This window comes from Neolamprologus brichardi, chromosome 7 (assembly GCF_056152115.1).
Source record: "Neolamprologus brichardi isolate AB-2024 chromosome 7, ASM5615211v1, whole genome shotgun sequence".
Lineage (NCBI taxonomy): Eukaryota > Metazoa > Chordata > Actinopteri > Cichliformes > Cichlidae > Neolamprologus > Neolamprologus brichardi.
In genome coordinates this window covers 58,235,609-58,255,817 of record NC_142110.1, presented here as the reverse complement: position 1 = coordinate 58,255,817, position 20,209 = coordinate 58,235,609, and the positions used below count along the sequence as shown (strand labels likewise).

The following is a 20,209-nucleotide window of genomic DNA, read 5'->3' as shown; positions in this document are numbered from 1 at the left end:
ACAGCTATTTTTATGAAGTTGTACAAAAACGCTTTATTTCGTCAAGACAGTGCGTTTCCTACGATTACATGCATTTGAATGGGGAACTCGTCCGAAACAAAGTATAGGTTTTCATTATGTGAATAACTTCAAAATCTTAGCTCAAACAGCTTCAAAACCTGTTTGCCCAGCACGGGGATCTTGAACTGTATAAGATAACGCCTTAAATATGTGTGTATGCTTCTTCTATCAAGACTTACAGCTATTTTTATGAAGTTGTACAAAAACGCTTTATTTCGTCAAGACAGTGCGTTTCTTACGATTACATGCATTTGAATGGGGAACTCGTCCGAAACAAAGTATAGGTTTTCATTATGTGAATAACTTGAAAATCTTAGCTCAAACAGCTTCAAAACCTGTTTGCCCAGCACGGGGATCTTGAACTGTATAAGATAACGCCTTAAATATGTGTGTATGCTTCTTCTATCAAGACTTACAGCTATTTTTATGAAGTTGTACAAAAACGCTTTATTTCGTCAAGACAGTGCGTTTCCTACGATTACATGCATTTGAATGGGGAACTCGTCCGAAACAAAGTATAGGTTTTCATTATGTGAATAACTTGAAAATCTTAGCTCAAACAGCTTCAAAACCTGTTTGCCCAGCACGGGGATCTTCAACTGTATAAGATAACGCCTTAAATATGTGTGTATGCTTCTTCTATCAAGACTTACAGCTATTTTTATGAAGTTGTACAAAAACGCTTTATTTCGTCAAGACAGTGCGTTTCCTACGATTACATGCATTTGAATGGGGAACTCGTCCGAAACAAAGTATAGGTTTTCATTATGTGAATAACTTGAAAATCTTAGCTCAAACAGCTTCAAAACCTGTTTGCCCAGCACGGGGATCTTCAACTGTATAAGATAACGCCTTAAATATGTGTGTATGCTTCTTCTATCAAGACTTACAGCTATTTTTATGAAGTTGTACAAAAACGCTTTATTTCATCAAGACAGTGCGTTTCCTACGATTACATGCATTTGAATGGGGAACTCGTCCGAAACAAAGTATAGGTTTTCATTATGTGAATAACTTGAAAATCTTAGCTCAAACAGCTTCAAAACCTGTTTGCCCAGCACGGGGATCTTGAACTGTATAAGATAACGCCTTAAATATGTGTGTATGCTTCTTCTATCAAGACTTACAGCTATTTTTATGAAGTTGTACAAAAACGCTTTATTTCGTCAAGACAGTGCGTTTCCTACGATTACATGCATTTGAATGGGGAACTCGCCCGAAACAAAGTATAGGTTTTCATTATGTGAATAACTTGAAAATCTTAGCTCAAACAGCTTCAAAACCTGTTTGCCCAGCACGGGGATCTTGAACTGTATAAGATAACGCCTTAAATATGTGTGTATGCTTCTTCTATCAAGACTTACAGCTATTTTTATGAAGTTGTACAAAAACGCTTTATTTCGTCAAGACAGTGCGTTTCCTACGATTACATGCATTTGAATGGGGAACTCGTCCGAAACAAAGTATAGGTTTTCATTATGTGAATAACTTGAAAATCTTAGCTCAAACAGCTTCAAAACCTGTTTGCCCAGCACGGGGATCTTCAACTGTATAAGATAACGCCCTAAATATGTGTGTATGCTTCTTCTATCAAGACTTACAGCTATTTTTATGAAGTTGTACAAAAACGCTTTATTTCGTCAAGACAGTGCGTTTCCTACGATTACATGCATTTGAATGGGGAACTCGTCCGAAACAAAGTATAGGTTTTCATTATGTGAATAACTTGAAAATCTTAGCTCAAACAGCTTCAAAACCTGTTTGCCCAGCACGGGGATCTTCAACTGTATAAGATAACGCCTTAAATATGTGTGTATGCTTCTTCTATCAAGACTTACAGCTATTTTTATGAAGTTGTACAAAAACGCTTTATTTCGTCAAGACAGTGCGTTTCCTACGATTACATGCATTTGAATGGGGAACTCGTCCGAAACAAAGTATAGGTTTTCATTATGTGAATAACTTGAAAATCTTAGCTCAAAATGCTTCAAAACCTGTTTGCCCAGCACGGGGATCTTCAACTGTATAAGATAACGCCTTAAATATGTGTGTATGCTTCTTCTATCAAGACTTACAGCTATTTTTATGAAGTTGTACAAAAACGCGTTATTTCGTCAAGACAGTGCGTTTCCTACGATTACATGCATTTGAATGGGGAACTCGCCCGAAACAAAGTATAGGTTTTCATTATGTGAATAACTTGAAAATCTTAGCTCACACAGCTTCAAAACCTGTTTGCCCAGCACGGGGATCTTCAACTGTATAAGATAACGCCTTAAATATGTGTGTATGCTTCTTCTATCAAGACTTACAGCTATTTTTATGAAGTTGTACAAAAACGCTTTATTTCGTCAAGACAGTGCGTTTCCTACGATTACATGCATTTGAATGGGGAACTCGCCCGAAACAAAGTATAGGTTTTCATTATGTGAATAACTTGAAAATCTTAGCTCAAACAGCTTCAAAACCTGTTTGCCCAGCACGGGGATCTTCAACTGTATAAGATAACGCCTTAAATATGTGTGTATGCTTCTTCTATCAAGACTTACAGCTATTTTTATGAAGTTGTACAAATACGCTTTATTTCGTCAAGACAGTGCGTTTCCTACGATTACATGCATTTGAATGGGGAACTCGCCCGAAACAAAGTATACGTTTTCATTATGTGAATAACTTGAAAATCTTAGCTCAAACAGCTTCAAAACCTGTTTGCCCAGCACGGGGATCTTCAACTGTATAAGATAACGCCTTAAATATGTGTGTCTGAGTCGTCTATCAAGACTTACAGCTATTTATATGAAGTTGTACAAAAACGCTTTATTTCGTCAAGACAGTGCGTATCCTACGATTACATGCATTTGAATGGGGAACTCGCCCGAAACAAAGTATAGGTTTTCATTATGTGAATAACTTGAAAATCTTAGCTCAAACAGCTTCAAAACCTGTTTGCCCAGCACGGGGATCTTCAACTGTATAAGATAACGCCTTAAATATGTGTGTCTGAGTCGTCTATCAAAACTTACAGCTATTTTTATGAAGTTGTACAAAAACGCTTTATTTCGTCAAGACAGTGCGTTTCCTACGATTACATGCATTTGAATGGGGAACTCGCCCGAAACAAAGTATAGGTTTTCATTATGTGAATAACTTGAAAATCTTAGCTCAAACAGCTTCAAAACCTGTTTGCCCAGCACGGGGATCTTCAACTGTATAAGATAACGCCTTAAATATGTGTGTATGCTTCTTCTATCAAGACTTACAGCTATTTTTATGAAGTTGTACAAATACGCTTTATTTCGTCAAGACAGTGCGTTTCCTACGATTACATGCATTTGAATGGGGAACTCGCCCGAAACAAAGTATAGGTTTTCATTATGTGAATAACTTGAAAATCTTAGCTCAAACAGCTTCAAAACCTGTTTGCCCAGCACGGGGATCTTCAACTGTATAAGATAACGCCTTAAATATGTGTGTATGCTTCTTCTATCAAGACTTACAGCTATTTTTATGAAGTTGTACAAAAACGCTTTATTTCGTCAAGACAGTGCGTTTCCTACGATTACATGCATTTGAATGGGGAACTCGCCCGAAACAAAGTATAGGTTTTCATTATGTGAATAACTTGAAAATCTTAGCTCAAACAGCTTCAAAACCTGTTTGCCCAGCACGGGGATCTTGAACTGTATAAGATAACGCCTTAAATATGTGTGTATGCTTCTTCTATCAAGACTTACAGCTATTTTTATGAAGTTGTACAAAAACGCTTTATTTCGTCAAGACAGTGCGTTTCCTACGATTACATGCATTTGAATGGGGAACTCGCCCGAAACAAAGTATAGGTTTTCATTATGTGAATAACTTGAAAATCTTAGCTCAAACAGCTTCAAAACCTGTTTGCCCAGCACGGGGATCTTCAACTGTATAAGATAACGCCTTAAATATGTGTGTATGCTTCTTCTATCAAGACTTACAGCTATTTTTATGAAGTTGTACAAAAACGCTTTATTTCGTCAAGACAGTGCGTTTCCTACGATTACATGCATTTGAATGGGGAACTCGTCCGAAACAAAGTATAGGTTTTCATTATGTGAATAACTTGAAAATCTTAGCTCAAACAGCTTCAAAACCTGTTTGCCCAGCACGGGGATCTTGAACTGTATAAGATAACGCCTTAAATATGTGTGTATGCTTCTTCTATCAAGACTTACAGCTATTTTTATGAAGTTGTACAAAAACGCTTTATTTCGTCAAGACAGTGCGTTTCCTACGATTACATGCATTTGAATGGGGAACTCGCCCGAAACAAAGTATAGGTTTTCATTATGTGAATAACTTGAAAATCTTAGCTCAAACAGCTTCAAAACCTGTTTGCCCAGCACGGGGATCTTGAACTGTATAAGATAACGCCTTAAATATGTGTGTCTGAGTCGTCTATCAAAACTTACAGCTATTTATATGAAGTTGTACAAAAACGCTTTATTTCGTCAAGACAGTGCGTTTCCTACGATTACATGCATTTGAATGGGGAACTCGTCCGAAACAAAGTATAGGTTTTCATTATGTGAATAACTTCAAAATCTTAGCTCAAACAGCTTCAAAACCTGTTTGCCCAGCACGGGGATCTTGAACTGTATAAGATAACGCCTTAAATATGTGTGTATGCTTCTTCTATCAAGACTTACAGCTATTTTTATGAAGTTGTACAAAAACGCTTTATTTCGTCAAGACAGTGCGTTTCTTACGATTACATGCATTTGAATGGGGAACTCGTCCGAAACAAAGTATAGGTTTTCATTATGTGAATAACTTGAAAATCTTAGCTCAAACAGCTTCAAAACCTGTTTGCCCAGCACGGGGATCTTGAACTGTATAAGATAACGCCTTAAATATGTGTGTATGCTTCTTCTATCAAGACTTACAGCTATTTTTATGAAGTTGTACAAAAACGCTTTATTTCGTCAAGACAGTGCGTTTCCTACGATTACATGCATTTGAATGGGGAACTCGTCCGAAACAAAGTATAGGTTTTCATTATGTGAATAACTTGAAAATCTTAGCTCAAACAGCTTCAAAACCTGTTTGCCCAGCACGGGGATCTTCAACTGTATAAGATAACGCCTTAAATATGTGTGTATGCTTCTTCTATCAAGACTTACAGCTATTTTTATGAAGTTGTACAAAAACGCTTTATTTCGTCAAGACAGTGCGTTTCCTACGATTACATGCATTTGAATGGGGAACTCGTCCGAAACAAAGTATAGGTTTTCATTATGTGAATAACTTGAAAATCTTAGCTCAAACAGCTTCAAAACCTGTTTGCCCAGCACGGGGATCTTCAACTGTATAAGATAACGCCTTAAATATGTGTGTATGCTTCTTCTATCAAGACTTACAGCTATTTTTATGAAGTTGTACAAAAACGCTTTATTTCATCAAGACAGTGCGTTTCCTACGATTACATGCATTTGAATGGGGAACTCGTCCGAAACAAAGTATAGGTTTTCATTATGTGAATAACTTGAAAATCTTAGCTCAAACAGCTTCAAAACCTGTTTGCCCAGCACGGGGATCTTGAACTGTATAAGATAACGCCTTAAATATGTGTGTATGCTTCTTCTATCAAGACTTACAGCTATTTTTATGAAGTTGTACAAAAACGCTTTATTTCGTCAAGACAGTGCGTTTCCTACGATTACATGCATTTGAATGGGGAACTCGCCCGAAACAAAGTATAGGTTTTCATTATGTGAATAACTTGAAAATCTTAGCTCAAACAGCTTCAAAACCTGTTTGCCCAGCACGGGGATCTTGAACTGTATAAGATAACGCCTTAAATATGTGTGTATGCTTCTTCTATCAAGACTTACAGCTATTTTTATGAAGTTGTACAAAAACGCTTTATTTCGTCAAGACAGTGCGTTTCCTACGATTACATGCATTTGAATGGGGAACTCGTCCGAAACAAAGTATAGGTTTTCATTATGTGAATAACTTGAAAATCTTAGCTCAAACAGCTTCAAAACCTGTTTGCCCAGCACGGGGATCTTCAACTGTATAAGATAACGCCCTAAATATGTGTGTATGCTTCTTCTATCAAGACTTACAGCTATTTTTATGAAGTTGTACAAAAACGCTTTATTTCGTCAAGACAGTGCGTTTCCTACGATTACATGCATTTGAATGGGGAACTCGTCCGAAACAAAGTATAGGTTTTCATTATGTGAATAACTTGAAAATCTTAGCTCAAACAGCTTCAAAACCTGTTTGCCCAGCACGGGGATCTTCAACTGTATAAGATAACGCCTTAAATATGTGTGTATGCTTCTTCTATCAAGACTTACAGCTATTTTTATGAAGTTGTACAAAAACGCTTTATTTCGTCAAGACAGTGCGTTTCCTACGATTACATGCATTTGAATGGGGAACTCGTCCGAAACAAAGTATAGGTTTTCATTATGTGAATAACTTGAAAATCTTAGCTCAAAATGCTTCAAAACCTGTTTGCCCAGCACGGGGATCTTCAACTGTATAAGATAACGCCTTAAATATGTGTGTATGCTTCTTCTATCAAGACTTACAGCTATTTTTATGAAGTTGTACAAAAACGCGTTATTTCGTCAAGACAGTGCGTTTCCTACGATTACATGCATTTGAATGGGGAACTCGCCCGAAACAAAGTATAGGTTTTCATTATGTGAATAACTTGAAAATCTTAGCTCACACAGCTTCAAAACCTGTTTGCCCAGCACGGGGATCTTCAACTGTATAAGATAACGCCTTAAATATGTGTGTATGCTTCTTCTATCAAGACTTACAGCTATTTTTATGAAGTTGTACAAAAACGCTTTATTTCGTCAAGACAGTGCGTTTCCTACGATTACATGCATTTGAATGGGGAACTCGCCCGAAACAAAGTATAGGTTTTCATTATGTGAATAACTTGAAAATCTTAGCTCAAACAGCTTCAAAACCTGTTTGCCCAGCACGGGGATCTTCAACTGTATAAGATAACGCCTTAAATATGTGTGTATGCTTCTTCTATCAAGACTTACAGCTATTTTTATGAAGTTGTACAAATACGCTTTATTTCGTCAAGACAGTGCGTTTCCTACGATTACATGCATTTGAATGGGGAACTCGCCCGAAACAAAGTATACGTTTTCATTATGTGAATAACTTGAAAATCTTAGCTCAAACAGCTTCAAAACCTGTTTGCCCAGCACGGGGATCTTCAACTGTATAAGATAACGCCTTAAATATGTGTGTCTGAGTCGTCTATCAAGACTTACAGCTATTTATATGAAGTTGTACAAAAACGCTTTATTTCGTCAAGACAGTGCGTATCCTACGATTACATGCATTTGAATGGGGAACTCGCCCGAAACAAAGTATAGGTTTTCATTATGTGAATAACTTGAAAATCTTAGCTCAAACAGCTTCAAAACCTGTTTGCCCAGCACGGGGATCTTCAACTGTATAAGATAACGCCTTAAATATGTGTGTCTGAGTCGTCTATCAAAACTTACAGCTATTTTTATGAAGTTGTACAAAAACGCTTTATTTCGTCAAGACAGTGCGTTTCCTACGATTACATGCATTTGAATGGGGAACTCGCCCGAAACAAAGTATAGGTTTTCATTATGTGAATAACTTGAAAATCTTAGCTCAAACAGCTTCAAAACCTGTTTGCCCAGCACGGGGATCTTCAACTGTATAAGATAACGCCTTAAATATGTGTGTATGCTTCTTCTATCAAGACTTACAGCTATTTTTATGAAGTTGTACAAATACGCTTTATTTCGTCAAGACAGTGCGTTTCCTACGATTACATGCATTTGAATGGGGAACTCGCCCGAAACAAAGTATAGGTTTTCATTATGTGAATAACTTGAAAATCTTAGCTCAAACAGCTTCAAAACCTGTTTGCCCAGCACGGGGATCTTCAACTGTATAAGATAACGCCTTAAATATGTGTGTATGCTTCTTCTATCAAGACTTACAGCTATTTTTATGAAGTTGTACAAAAACGCTTTATTTCGTCAAGACAGTGCGTTTCCTACGATTACATGCATTTGAATGGGGAACTCGCCCGAAACAAAGTATAGGTTTTCATTATGTGAATAACTTGAAAATCTTAGCTCAAACAGCTTCAAAACCTGTTTGCCCAGCACGGGGATCTTGAACTGTATAAGATAACGCCTTAAATATGTGTGTATGCTTCTTCTATCAAGACTTACAGCTATTTTTATGAAGTTGTACAAAAACGCTTTATTTCGTCAAGACAGTGCGTTTCCTACGATTACATGCATTTGAATGGGGAACTCGCCCGAAACAAAGTATAGGTTTTCATTATGTGAATAACTTGAAAATCTTAGCTCAAACAGCTTCAAAACCTGTTTGCCCAGCACGGGGATCTTCAACTGTATAAGATAACGCCTTAAATATGTGTGTATGCTTCTTCTATCAAGACTTACAGCTATTTTTATGAAGTTGTACAAAAACGCTTTATTTCGTCAAGACAGTGCGTTTCCTACGATTACATGCATTTGAATGGGGAACTCGTCCGAAACAAAGTATAGGTTTTCATTATGTGAATAACTTGAAAATCTTAGCTCAAACAGCTTCAAAACCTGTTTGCCCAGCACGGGGATCTTGAACTGTATAAGATAACGCCTTAAATATGTGTGTATGCTTCTTCTATCAAGACTTACAGCTATTTTTATGAAGTTGTACAAAAACGCTTTATTTCGTCAAGACAGTGCGTTTCCTACGATTACATGCATTTGAATGGGGAACTCGCCCGAAACAAAGTATAGGTTTTCATTATGTGAATAACTTGAAAATCTTAGCTCAAACAGCTTCAAAACCTGTTTGCCCAGCACGGGGATCTTGAACTGTATAAGATAACGCCTTAAATATGTGTGTCTGAGTCGTCTATCAAAACTTACAGCTATTTATATGAAGTTGTACAAAAACGCTTTATTTCGTCAAGACAGTGCGTTTCCTACGATTACATGCATTTGAATGGGGAACTCGCCCGAAACAAAGTATAGGTTTTCATTATGTGAATAACTTGAAAATCTTAGCTCAAACAGCTTCAAAACCTGTTTGCCCAGCACGGGGATCTTGAACTGTATAAGATAACGCCTTAAATATGTGTGTATGCTTCTTCTATCAAGACTTACAGCTATTTTTATGAAGTTGTACAAAAACGCTTTATTTCGTCAAGACAGTGCGTTTCCTACGATTACATGCATTTGAATGGGGAACTCGTCCGAAACAAAGTATAGGTTTTCATTATGTGAATAACTTGGAAATCTTAGCTCAAACAGCTTCAAAACCTGTTTGCCCAGCACGGGGATCTTCAACTGTATAAGATAACGCCTTAAATATGTGTGTATGCTTCTTCTATCAAGACTTACAGCTATTTTTATGAAGTTGTACAAATACGCTTTATTTCGTCAAGACAGTGCGTTTCCTACGATTACATGCATTTGAATGGGGAACTCGCCCGAAACAAAGTATAGGTTTTCATTATGTGAATAACTTGAAAATCTTAGCTCAAACAGCTTCAAAACCTGTTTGCCCAGCACGGGGATCTTGAACTGTATAAAATAACGCCTTAAATATGTGTGTATGCTTCTTCTATCAAGACTTACAGCTATTTTTATGAAGTTGTACAAAAACGCTTTATTTCGTCAAGACAGTGCGTTTCCTACGATTACATGCATTTGAATGGGGAACTCGCCCGAAACAAAGTATAGGTTTTCATTATGTGAATAACTTGAAAATCTTAGCTCAAACAGCTTCAAAACCTGTTTGCCCAGCACGGGGATCTTCAACTGTATAAGATAACGCCTTAAATATGTGTGTATGCTTCTTCTATCAAGACTTACAGCTATTTTTATGAAGTTGTACAAATACGCTTTATTTCGTCAAGACAGTGCGTTTCCTACGATTACATGCATTTGAATGGGGAACTCGCCCGAAACAAAGTATAGGTTTTCATTATGTGAATAACTTGAAAATCTTAGCTCAAACAGCTTCAAAACCTGTTTGCCCAGCACGGGGATCTTCAGCTGTATAAGATAACGCCTTAAATATGTGTGTATGCTTCTTCTATCAAGACTTACAGCTATTTTTATGAAGTTGTACAAATACGCTTTATTTCGTCAAGACAGTGCGTTTCCTACGATTACATGCATTTGAATGGGGAACTCGCCCGAAACAAAGTATAGGTTTTCATTATGTGAATAACTTGAAAATCTTAGCTCAAACAGCTTCAAAACCTGTTTGCCCAGCACGGGGATCTTGAACTGTATAAGATAACGCCTTAAATATGTGTGTATGCTTCTTCTATCAAGACTTACAGCTATTTTTATGAAGTTGTACAAAAACGCTTTATTTCGTCAAGACAGTGCGTTTCCTACGATTACATGCATTTGAATGGGGAACTCGTCCGAAACAAAGTATAGGTTTTCATTATGTGAATAACTTGAAAATCTTAGCTCAAACAGCTTCAAAACCTGTTTGCCCAGCACGGGGATCTTGAACTGTATAAGATAACGCCTTAAATATGTGCGTATGCTTCTTCTATCAAGACCTATATGGAGGACCACAAGAGCCACGCGCATCGAAATAAAAAATCCTGTGCTTAATTAATGAATTGTAGAATAAAATCTGCATTTGTAAATTCATTTTTGAATTCCAATTTAATAAACTGATTTTTAAAATGCTTTTTAAGTCTTCATTTCAAAAAACATTTTAGAATTGCACTTTAATAAACTTCATTTCAAAAACCTTTTTTGAATTGCACTTTAATAAACTGCATTTCAAAAACCTTTTTCGAATTGCACTTTAATAAACTTCATTTCAAAAACCTTTTTCGAATTGCACTTTAATAAACTTCATTTCAAAAATCTTTTTTGAATTGCACTTTAATAAACTTCATTTCAAAAACCTTTTTTGAATTGCACTTTAATAAACTGCATTTCAAATTTTTTTTTCGAATTGCACTTTAATAAACTGCATTTCAAATTTTTTTTTCGAATTGCACTTTAATAAACTGCATTTCAAAATCCATTTCCCTTTCCTGTTCGCTCAGGGATTAACATGTGGATTAGCATTTGGATTAGCAGTTGGATTAACAACTTCATTTTAAAAATCCTGCTGCTATTCAAATGAGCCACACCGTGGGATGTAAGGAGCTCTCTGATTGGTTGGTCAGACACAGGCTGTCTGCCAGCCTGGATGTTTCTAGCTCATAGCTTCGCCCTGCTAAGAAGCCTGTGTGCTTGTACAAAGGCCGTTCGACCTCGGGATTTACACTCGGTTCGACAAGGATATGTGAAGAATGAAGGGACCCACAAGCGAAACGGAGAGCCCAACCTCTGGCTGAGTGCCTGTTTACAAAGTCTGACCACCTGTGAAGGTAACGTGCTAACGTGGCTAACGCTAGCATCACCGCACGTAGCCCCGTTATTTTAAGGTCATCTTAGCTTATGAAAGTTTTACGTCGCAGCTGTACGAGCTAGCTACGTGTTTTGTAAGCTGCTGTGCTCTTCACAAATAAAGCTGGAAGCAGCTCAAACTATTAGAACCAGCACTGAGGCCCGTTACATTTATACAGTGTTAGAGCAACAGCTGCAGCCTATAGCCTTTAAACTAGCGATTAAAATGCTGACAGTAAACTCGTCAGTCCAGATGTTACCACATTACTTTGTGATACTTGTGAGTTAAAACAACTGAGACAGGGTGATTAAAATAACAGCTTTCAGTTCTCTCATTCAGCATATAAAGACTGGAGATCACACTACTGATTTCAGCTCATTTAATATGTGAGTGCACAGATTCATTCTCAACTGGACATAAACGATGATCAAAGGTTGTATATATGATGAAGTCATCAAACCCCAGCCTGTAACACAGTGCGCTGAATCTTAGCTTTGAATGTCCAGTATATTCTAATCAGTGTAATCTAAGCATTCACTGAACCTACAGTATCTACACCTGTGTGGTAAATGTGTGGTAAAGCTACAGATAATGAAATTTAATTATTAATACAATATACGTCATGAGAAACGAAAGCTGAAATTGATTCAGTTTAGTACTTTTCTCTGTATGCTCTGTGATCATAAAGGCCTTAAATTCGGTGATATATACTGCAAATGATTTTCACAGAGGTCTTAAAGTACTTAAATCACTGCTGATAGTCTGGTTGTTTATATTTTCACATTTTTGTGTCTGTAGGGCTGTTTGATGACAATTTGGACTCCTCTGGGAGATGAGGACACACCCACACCTGTTCCATACTGCAGCCAATGATGGTGTTACGGCTCTGAGTCAGCTTTGGGCCATCAGACGCACACACTGGAAAACCAGCACCTGGACTTCATGCAGGAGAGACGGCCTCAGTGATGATGGACTCTGCATCGTCTATTTTACCTCCTAATCTCTTTCTCTTTAACACACAATTAAAATCTTAGTGAGGAAGTCTCTAACTTGTACACATTTGTACTTTTACTTGTTTTATTAGTTATTTTTAAGAAGAGTAAAGTTATTCACAAAGTTTTTATTCTTCTGTATTTATTCTTTTGTATCATGTACCACAGTCATACTGAACTATACAGACCTGGTGAATTGGAGAAAAAAAAATCATATATGAATGAATCATTCAGATTCAGCAGTATTTCTATTCATCTTATGAATTCCAGTCTAATGTCAATTCACTGTTTGAGTTCAGTCTTGGTCTTAAACTCCAGAGAATACCACCTGGTTCAATTTTTTCATCTGATTATTGGGAAAACAGTTTTCTTCTGAGAGATGCTGCTAGAGCTGAAATAGAGTCCAAAGAAACAACAAAGTTTAGTCCCTCTGGATTTTCCATGGAAAATTGTTTTATCACTCACTCAGGTGACTTCTCCAGTGTCACGGATAAGTGATGAAAATATCTCCCACTGGAAACCATTGTGTCCAGTTAAAGTCAATCGACTTTTTCAAGGAGAGTTGTTAGATGCTGTGCTCATGAGGACAATGGGTTTTAAACTTGCAGCACAACACAAAGCTGAAATACTGGATCAACGATCAAAACAGATTGAGCAGAATTAGGTCAAAATGTAATATCCTCATATGATGACACATCACACATGATCCAGCATTGTTCTACGAATGCAAACTTTCTTATTGGAAGTTTCCACAGCTGCCAGAAAGGGACAGATTTCTGGCTGGTCTTAATGAGTGGTCGTTGCTCTCTTGTTTTCTCTGGAATTGCTGCACGGAGGATGTAACACCCATGATAAGCACTGAGGTGTGTGTCCTTGTCAGGAATGAGCAATGCTCAGCTTCCAGGTAAGGAGAAGTGGAACCAGAAGATATTCAAATGCATCTCTCCACAGCTGCTGAGGAATTCTACAAAAAACAAAGTTTGTTAAAAACATTTGCAGGTGAATCACCACTGATTTATCAATGACATCCATTTACTCAAAAATTACTGACAAGTGGACAACTAGAATATATAGTTTATAATTTCAACATTGTACTGTAAAAAATGGAACTTTATATGACAAATGTGTGGTGCTTGTGGAATTTTTAACAAGGACCCTACAAAACTTTACAGTACTCATGCTGCCACACTTCTGATGGCTAGGTGTGCAGTTCCTGCTTTAAATGCATTCACTTTTAAGATTAAGAAATCTAAGTGATAATAAGCCAGAAATGTTTGAACTTGCTTATGAACCTAAATCACTGAGGCTGTCTCTCCTGCATGAAGTCCAGGTGCTGGTTTTCCAGTGTGTGCGTCTGATGGCCCAAAGCTGACTCAGAGCCGTAACACCATCATTGGCTGCAGTATGGAACAGGTGTGGGTGTGTCCTCATCTCCCAGAGGAGTCCAAATTGTCATCAAACAGCCCTACAGACACAAAAATGTGAAAATATAAACAACCAGACTATCAGCAGTGATTTAAGTACTTTAAGACCTCTGTGAAAATCATTTGCAGTATATATCACAGAATTTAAGGCCTTTATGATCACAGAGCATACAGAGAAAAGTACTAAACTGAATCAATTTCAGCTTTCGTTTCTCATGACGTATATTGTATTAATAATTAAATTTCATTATCTGTAGCTTTACCACACATTTACCACACAGGTGTAGATACTGTAGGTTCAGTGAATGCTTAGATTACACTGATTAGAATATACTGGACATTCAAAGCTAAGATTCAGCGCACTGTGTTACAGGCTGGGGTTTGATGACTTCATCATATATACAACCTTTGATCATCGTTTATGTCCAGTTGAGAATGAATCTGTGCACTCACATATTAAATGAGCTGAAATCAGTAGTGTGATCTCCAGTCTTTATATGCTGAATGAGAGAACTGAAAGCTGTTATTTTAATCACCCTGTCTCAGTTGTTTTAACTCACAAGTATCACAAAGTAATGTGGTAACATCTGGACTGACGAGTTTACTGTCAGCATTTTAATCGCTAGTTTAAAGGCTATAGGCTGCAGCTGTTGCTCTAACACTGTATAAATGTAACAGGCCTCAGTGCTGGTTCTAATAGTTTGAGCTGCTTCCAGCTTTATTTGTGAAGAGCACAGCAGCTTACAAAACACGTAGCTAGCTCGTACAGCTGCGACGTAAAACTTTCATAAGCTAAGATGACCTTAAAATAACGGGGCTACGTGCGGTGATGCTAGCGTTAGCCACGTTAGCACGTTACCTTCACAGGTGGTCAGACTTTGTAAACAGGCACTCAGCCAGAGGTTGGGCTCTCCGTTTCGCTTGTGGGTCCCTTCATTCTTCACATATCCTTGTCGAACCGAGTGTAAATCCCGAGGTCGAACGGCCTTTGTACAAGCACACAGGCTTCTTAGCAGGGCGAAGCTATGAGCTAGAAACATCCAGGCTGGCAGACAGCCTGTGTCTGACCAACCAATCAGAGAGCTCCTTACATCCCACGGTGTGGCTCATTTGAATAGCAGCAGGATTTTTAAAATGAAGTTGTTAATCCAACTGCTAATCCAAATGCTAATCCACATGTTAATCCCTGAGCGAACAGGAAAGGGAAATGGATTTTGAAATGCAGTTTATTAAAGTGCAATTCGAAAAAGGTTTTTGAAATGCAGTTTATTAAAGTGCAATTCGAAAAAAAAATTTGAAATGCAGTTTATTAAAGTGCAATTCGAAAAAAAAATTTGAAATGCAGTTTATTAAAGTGCAATTCGAAAAAGGTTTTTGAAATGCAGTTTATTAAAGTGCAATTCGAAAAAGGTTTTTGAAATGAAGTTTATTAAAGTGCAATTCGAAAAAGGTTTTTGAAATGCAGTTTATTAAAGTGCAATTCGAAAAAGGTTTTTGAAATGAAGTTTATTAAAGTGCAATTCGAAAAAGATTTTTGAAATGAAGTTTATTAAAGTGCAATTCGAAAAAGGTTTTTGAAATGCAGTTTATTAAAGTGCAATTCGAAAAAGGTTTTTGAAATGAAGTTTATTAAAGTGCAATTCGAAAAAGATTTTTGAAATGAAGTTTATTAAAGTGCAATTCGAAAAAGGTTTTTGAAATGAAGTTTATTAAAGTGCAATTCAAAAAAGATTTTTGAAATGAAGTTTATTAAAGTGCAATTCGAAAAAGGTTTTTGAAATGAAGTTTATTAAAGTGCAATTCAAAAAAGGTTTTTGAAATGAAGTTTATTAAAGTGCAATTCGAAAATGTTTTTTGAAATGAAGACTTAAAAAGCATTTTAAAAATCAGTTTATTAAATTGGAATTCAAAAATGAATTTACAAATGCAGATTTTATTCTACAATTCATTAATTAAGCACAGGATTTTTTATTTCGATGCGCGTGGCTCTTGTGGTCCTCCATAGATTAGCATTTGGATTAGCAGTTGGATTAACAACTTCATTTTAAAAATCCTGCTGCTATTCAAATGAGCCACACCGTGGGATGTAAGGAGCTCTCTGATTGGTTGGTCAGACACAGGCTGTCTGCCAGCCTGGATGTTTCTAGCTCATAGCTTCGCCCTGCTAAGAAGCCTGTGTGCTTGTACAAAGGCCGTTCGACCTCGGGATTTACACTCGGTTCGACAAGGATATGTGAAGAATGAAGGGACCCACAAGCGAAACGGAGAGCCCAACCTCTGGCTGAGTGCCTGTTTACAAAGTCTGACCACCTGTGAAGGTAACGTGCTAACGTGGCTAACGCTAGCATCACCGCACGTAGCCCCGTTATTTTAAGGTCATCTTAGCTTATGAAAGTTTTACGTCGCAGCTGTACGAGCTAGCTACGTGTTTTGTAAGCTGCTGTGCTCTTCACAAATAAAGCTGGAAGCAGCTCAAACTATTAGAACCAGCACTGAGGCCCGTTACATTTATACAGTGTTAGAGCAACAGCTGCAGCCTATAGCCTTTAAACTAGCGATTAAAATGCTGACAGTAAACTCGTCAGTCCAGATGTTACCACATTACTTTGTGATACTTGTGAGTTAAAACAACTGAGACAGGGTGATTAAAATAACAGCTTTCAGTTCTCTCATTCAGCATATAAAGACTGGAGATCACACTACTGATTTCAGCTCATTTAATATGTGAGTGCACAGATTCATTCTCAACTGGACATAAACGATGATCAAAGGTTGTATATATGATGAAGTCATCAAACCCCAGCCTGTAACACAGTGCGCTGAATCTTAGCTTTGAATGTCCAGTATATTCTAATCAGTGTAATCTAAGCATTCACTGAACCTACAGTATCTACACCTGTGTGGTAAATGTGTGGTAAAGCTACAGATAATGAAATTTAATTATTAATACAATATACGTCATGAGAAACGAAAGCTGAAATTGATTCAGTTTAGTACTTTTCTCTGTATGCTCTGTGATCATAAAGGCCTTAAATTCTGTGATATATACTGCAAATGATTTTCACAGAGGTCTTAAAGTACTTAAATCACTGCTGATAGTCTGGTTGTTTATATTTTCACATTTTTGTGTCTGTAGGGCTGTTTGATGACAATTTGGACTCCTCTGGGAGATGAGGACACACCCACACCTGTTCCATACTGCAGCCAATGATGGTGTTACGGCTCTGAGTCAGCTTTGGGCCATCAGACGCACACACTGGAAAACCAGCACCTGGACTTCATGCAGGAGAGACAGCCTCAGTGATTTAGGTTCATAAGCAAGTTCAAACATTTCTGGCTTATTATCACTTAGATTTCTTAATCTTAAAAGTGAATGCATTTAAAGCAGGAACTGCACACCTAGCCATCAGAAGTGTGGCAGCATGAGTACTGTAAAGTTTTGTAGGGTCCTTGTTAAAAATTCCACAAGCACCACACATTTGTCATATAAAGTTCCATTTTTTACAGTACAATGTTGAAATTATAAACTATATATTCTAGTTGTCCACTTGTCAGTAATTTTTGAGTAAATGGATGTCATTGATAAATCAGTGGTGATTCACCTGCAAATGTTTTTAACAAACTTTGTTTTTTGTAGAATTCCTCAGCAGCTGTGGAGAGATGCATTTGAATATCTTCTGGTTCCACTTCTCCTTACCTGGAAGCTGAGCATTGCTCATTCCTGACAAGGACACACACCTCAGTGCTTATCATGGGTGTTACATCCTCCGTGCAGCAATTCCAGAGAAAACAAGAGAGCAACGACCACTCATTAAGACCAGCCAGAAATCTGTCCCTTTCTGGCAGCTGTGGAAACTTCCAATAAGAAAGTTTGCATTCGTAGAACAATGCTGGATCATGTGTGATGTGTCATCATATGAGGATATTACATTTTGACCTAATTCTGCTCAATCTGTTTTGATCGTTGATCCAGTATTTCAGCTTTGTGTTGTGCTGCAAGTTTAAAACCCATTGTCCTCATGAGCACAGCATCTAACAACTCTCCTTGAAAAAGTCGATTGACTTTAACTGGACACAATGGTTTCCAGTGGGAGATATTTTCATCACTTATCCGTGACACTGGAGAAGTCACCTGAGTGAGTGATAAAACAATTTTCCATGGAAAATCCAGAGGGACTAAACTTTGTTGTTTCTTTGGACTCTATTTCAGCTCTAGCAGCATCTCTCAGAAGAAAACTGTTTTCCCAATAATCAGATGAAAAAATTGAACCAGGTGGTATTCTCTGGAGTTTAAGACCAAGACTGAACTCAAACAGTGAATTGACATTAGACTGGAATTCATAAGATGAATAGAAATATTGCTGAATCTGAATGATTCATTCATATATGATTTTTTTTTCTCCAATTCACCAGGTCTGTATAGTTCAGTATGACTGTGGTACATGATACAAAAGAATAAATACAGAAGAATAAAAACTTTGTGAATAACTTTACTCTTCTTAAAAATAACTAATAAAACAAGTAAAAGTACAAATGTGTACAAGTTAGAGACTTCCTCACTAAGATTTTAATTGTGTGTTAAAGAGAAAGAGATTAGGAGGTAAAATAGACGATGCAGAGTCCATCATCACTGAGGCCGTCTCTCCTGCATGAAGTCCAGGTGCTGGTTTTCCAGTGTGTGCGTCTGATGGCCCAAAGCTGACTCAGAGCCGTAACACCATCATTGGCTGCAGTATGGAACAGGTGTGGGTGTGTCCTCATCTCCCAGAGGAGTCCAAATTGTCATCAAACAGCCCTACAGACACAAAAATGTGAAAATATAAACAACCAGACTATCAGCAGTGATTTAAGTACTTTAAGACCTCTGTGAAAATCATTTACAGTATATATCACAGAATTTAAGGCCTTTATGATCACAGAGCATACAGAGAAAAGTACTAAACTGAATCAATTTCAGCTTTCGTTTCTCATGACGTATATTGTATTAATAATTAAATTTCATTATCTGTAGCTTTACCACACATTTACCACACAGGTGTAGATACTGTAGGTTCAGTGAATGCTTAGATTGCACTGATTAGAATATACTGGACATTCAAAGCTAAGATTCAGCGCACTGTGTTACAGGCTGGGGTTTGATGACTTCATCATATATACAACCTTTGATCATCGTTTATGTCCAGTTGAGAATGAATCTGTGCACTCACATATTAAATGAGCTGAAATCAGTAGTGTGATCTCCAGTCTTTATATGCTGAATGAGAGAACTGAAAGCTGTTAATCACCCTGTCTCAGTTGTTTTAACTCACAAGTATCACAAAGTAATGTGGTAACATCTGGACTGACGAGTTTACTGTCAGCATTTTAATCGCTAGTTTAAAGGCTATAGGCTGCAGCTGTTGCTCTAACACTGTATAAATGTAACGGGCCTCAGTGCTGGTTCTAATAGTTTGAGCTGCTTCCAGCTTTATTTGTGAAGAGCACAGCAGCTTACAAAACACGTAGCTAGCTCGTACAGCTGCGACGTAAAACTTTCATAAGCTAAGATGACCTTAAAATAACGGGGCTACGTGCGGTGATGCTAGCGTTAGCCACGTTAGCACGTTACCTTCACAGGTGGTCAGACTTTGTAAACAGGCACTCAGCCAGAGGTTGGGCTCTCCGTTTCGCTTGTGGGTCCCTTCATTCTTCACATATCCTTGTCGAACCGAGTGTAAATCCCGAGGTCGAACGGCCTTTGTACAAGCACACAGGCTTCTTAGCAGGGCGAAGCTATGAGCTAGAAACATCCAGGCTGGCAGACAGCCTGTGTCTGACCAACCAATCAGAGAGCTCCTTACATCCCACGGTGTGGCTCATTTGAATAGCAGCAGGATTTTTAAAATGAAGTTGTTAATCCAACTGCTAATCCAAATGCTAATCCACATGTTAATCCCTGAGCGAACAGGAAAGGGAAATGGATTTTGAAATGCAGTTTATTAAAGTGCAATTCGAAAAAGGTTTTTGAAATGAAGTTTATTAAAGTGCAATTCGAAAAAGGTTTTTGAAATGAAGTTTATTAAAGTGCAATTCGAAAAAGATTTTTGAAATGAAGTTTATTAAAGTGCAATTCAAAAAAGGTTTTTGAAATGAAGTTTATTAAAGTGCAATTCGAAAAAGGTTTTTGAAATGAAGTTTATTAAAGTGCAATTCGAAAAAGGTTTTTGAAATGCAGTTTATTAAAGTGCAATTCAAAAAAGGTTTTTGAAATGAAGTTTATTAAAGTGCAATTCTAAAATGTTT

The 20,209-nt window shown here is 37.4% G+C and overlaps 2 long non-coding RNA genes across 2 annotated transcripts; one reads left to right on the top strand and one right to left on the bottom strand.

The window, feature by feature from the left end:
* The first annotated feature begins 11,429 nt into the window (after positions 1-11,429).
* LOC148102255 (uncharacterized) lies at positions 11,430-12,630 on the top strand. Its single transcript, XR_015719312.1, has 2 exons — positions 11,430-11,491; positions 12,310-12,630. It is a non-coding gene; the product is annotated as an uncharacterized LOC148102255 (long non-coding RNA).
* A 5,771-nt stretch (positions 12,631-18,401) lies between these two features.
* On the bottom strand, positions 18,402-19,597 carry LOC148102254 (uncharacterized). Its single transcript, XR_015719311.1, has 2 exons — positions 19,536-19,597; positions 18,402-18,722 (listed from the first exon to the last, which is right to left on the bottom strand). It is a non-coding gene; the product is annotated as an uncharacterized LOC148102254 (long non-coding RNA).
* Positions 19,598-20,209: the final 612 nt, after the last annotated feature.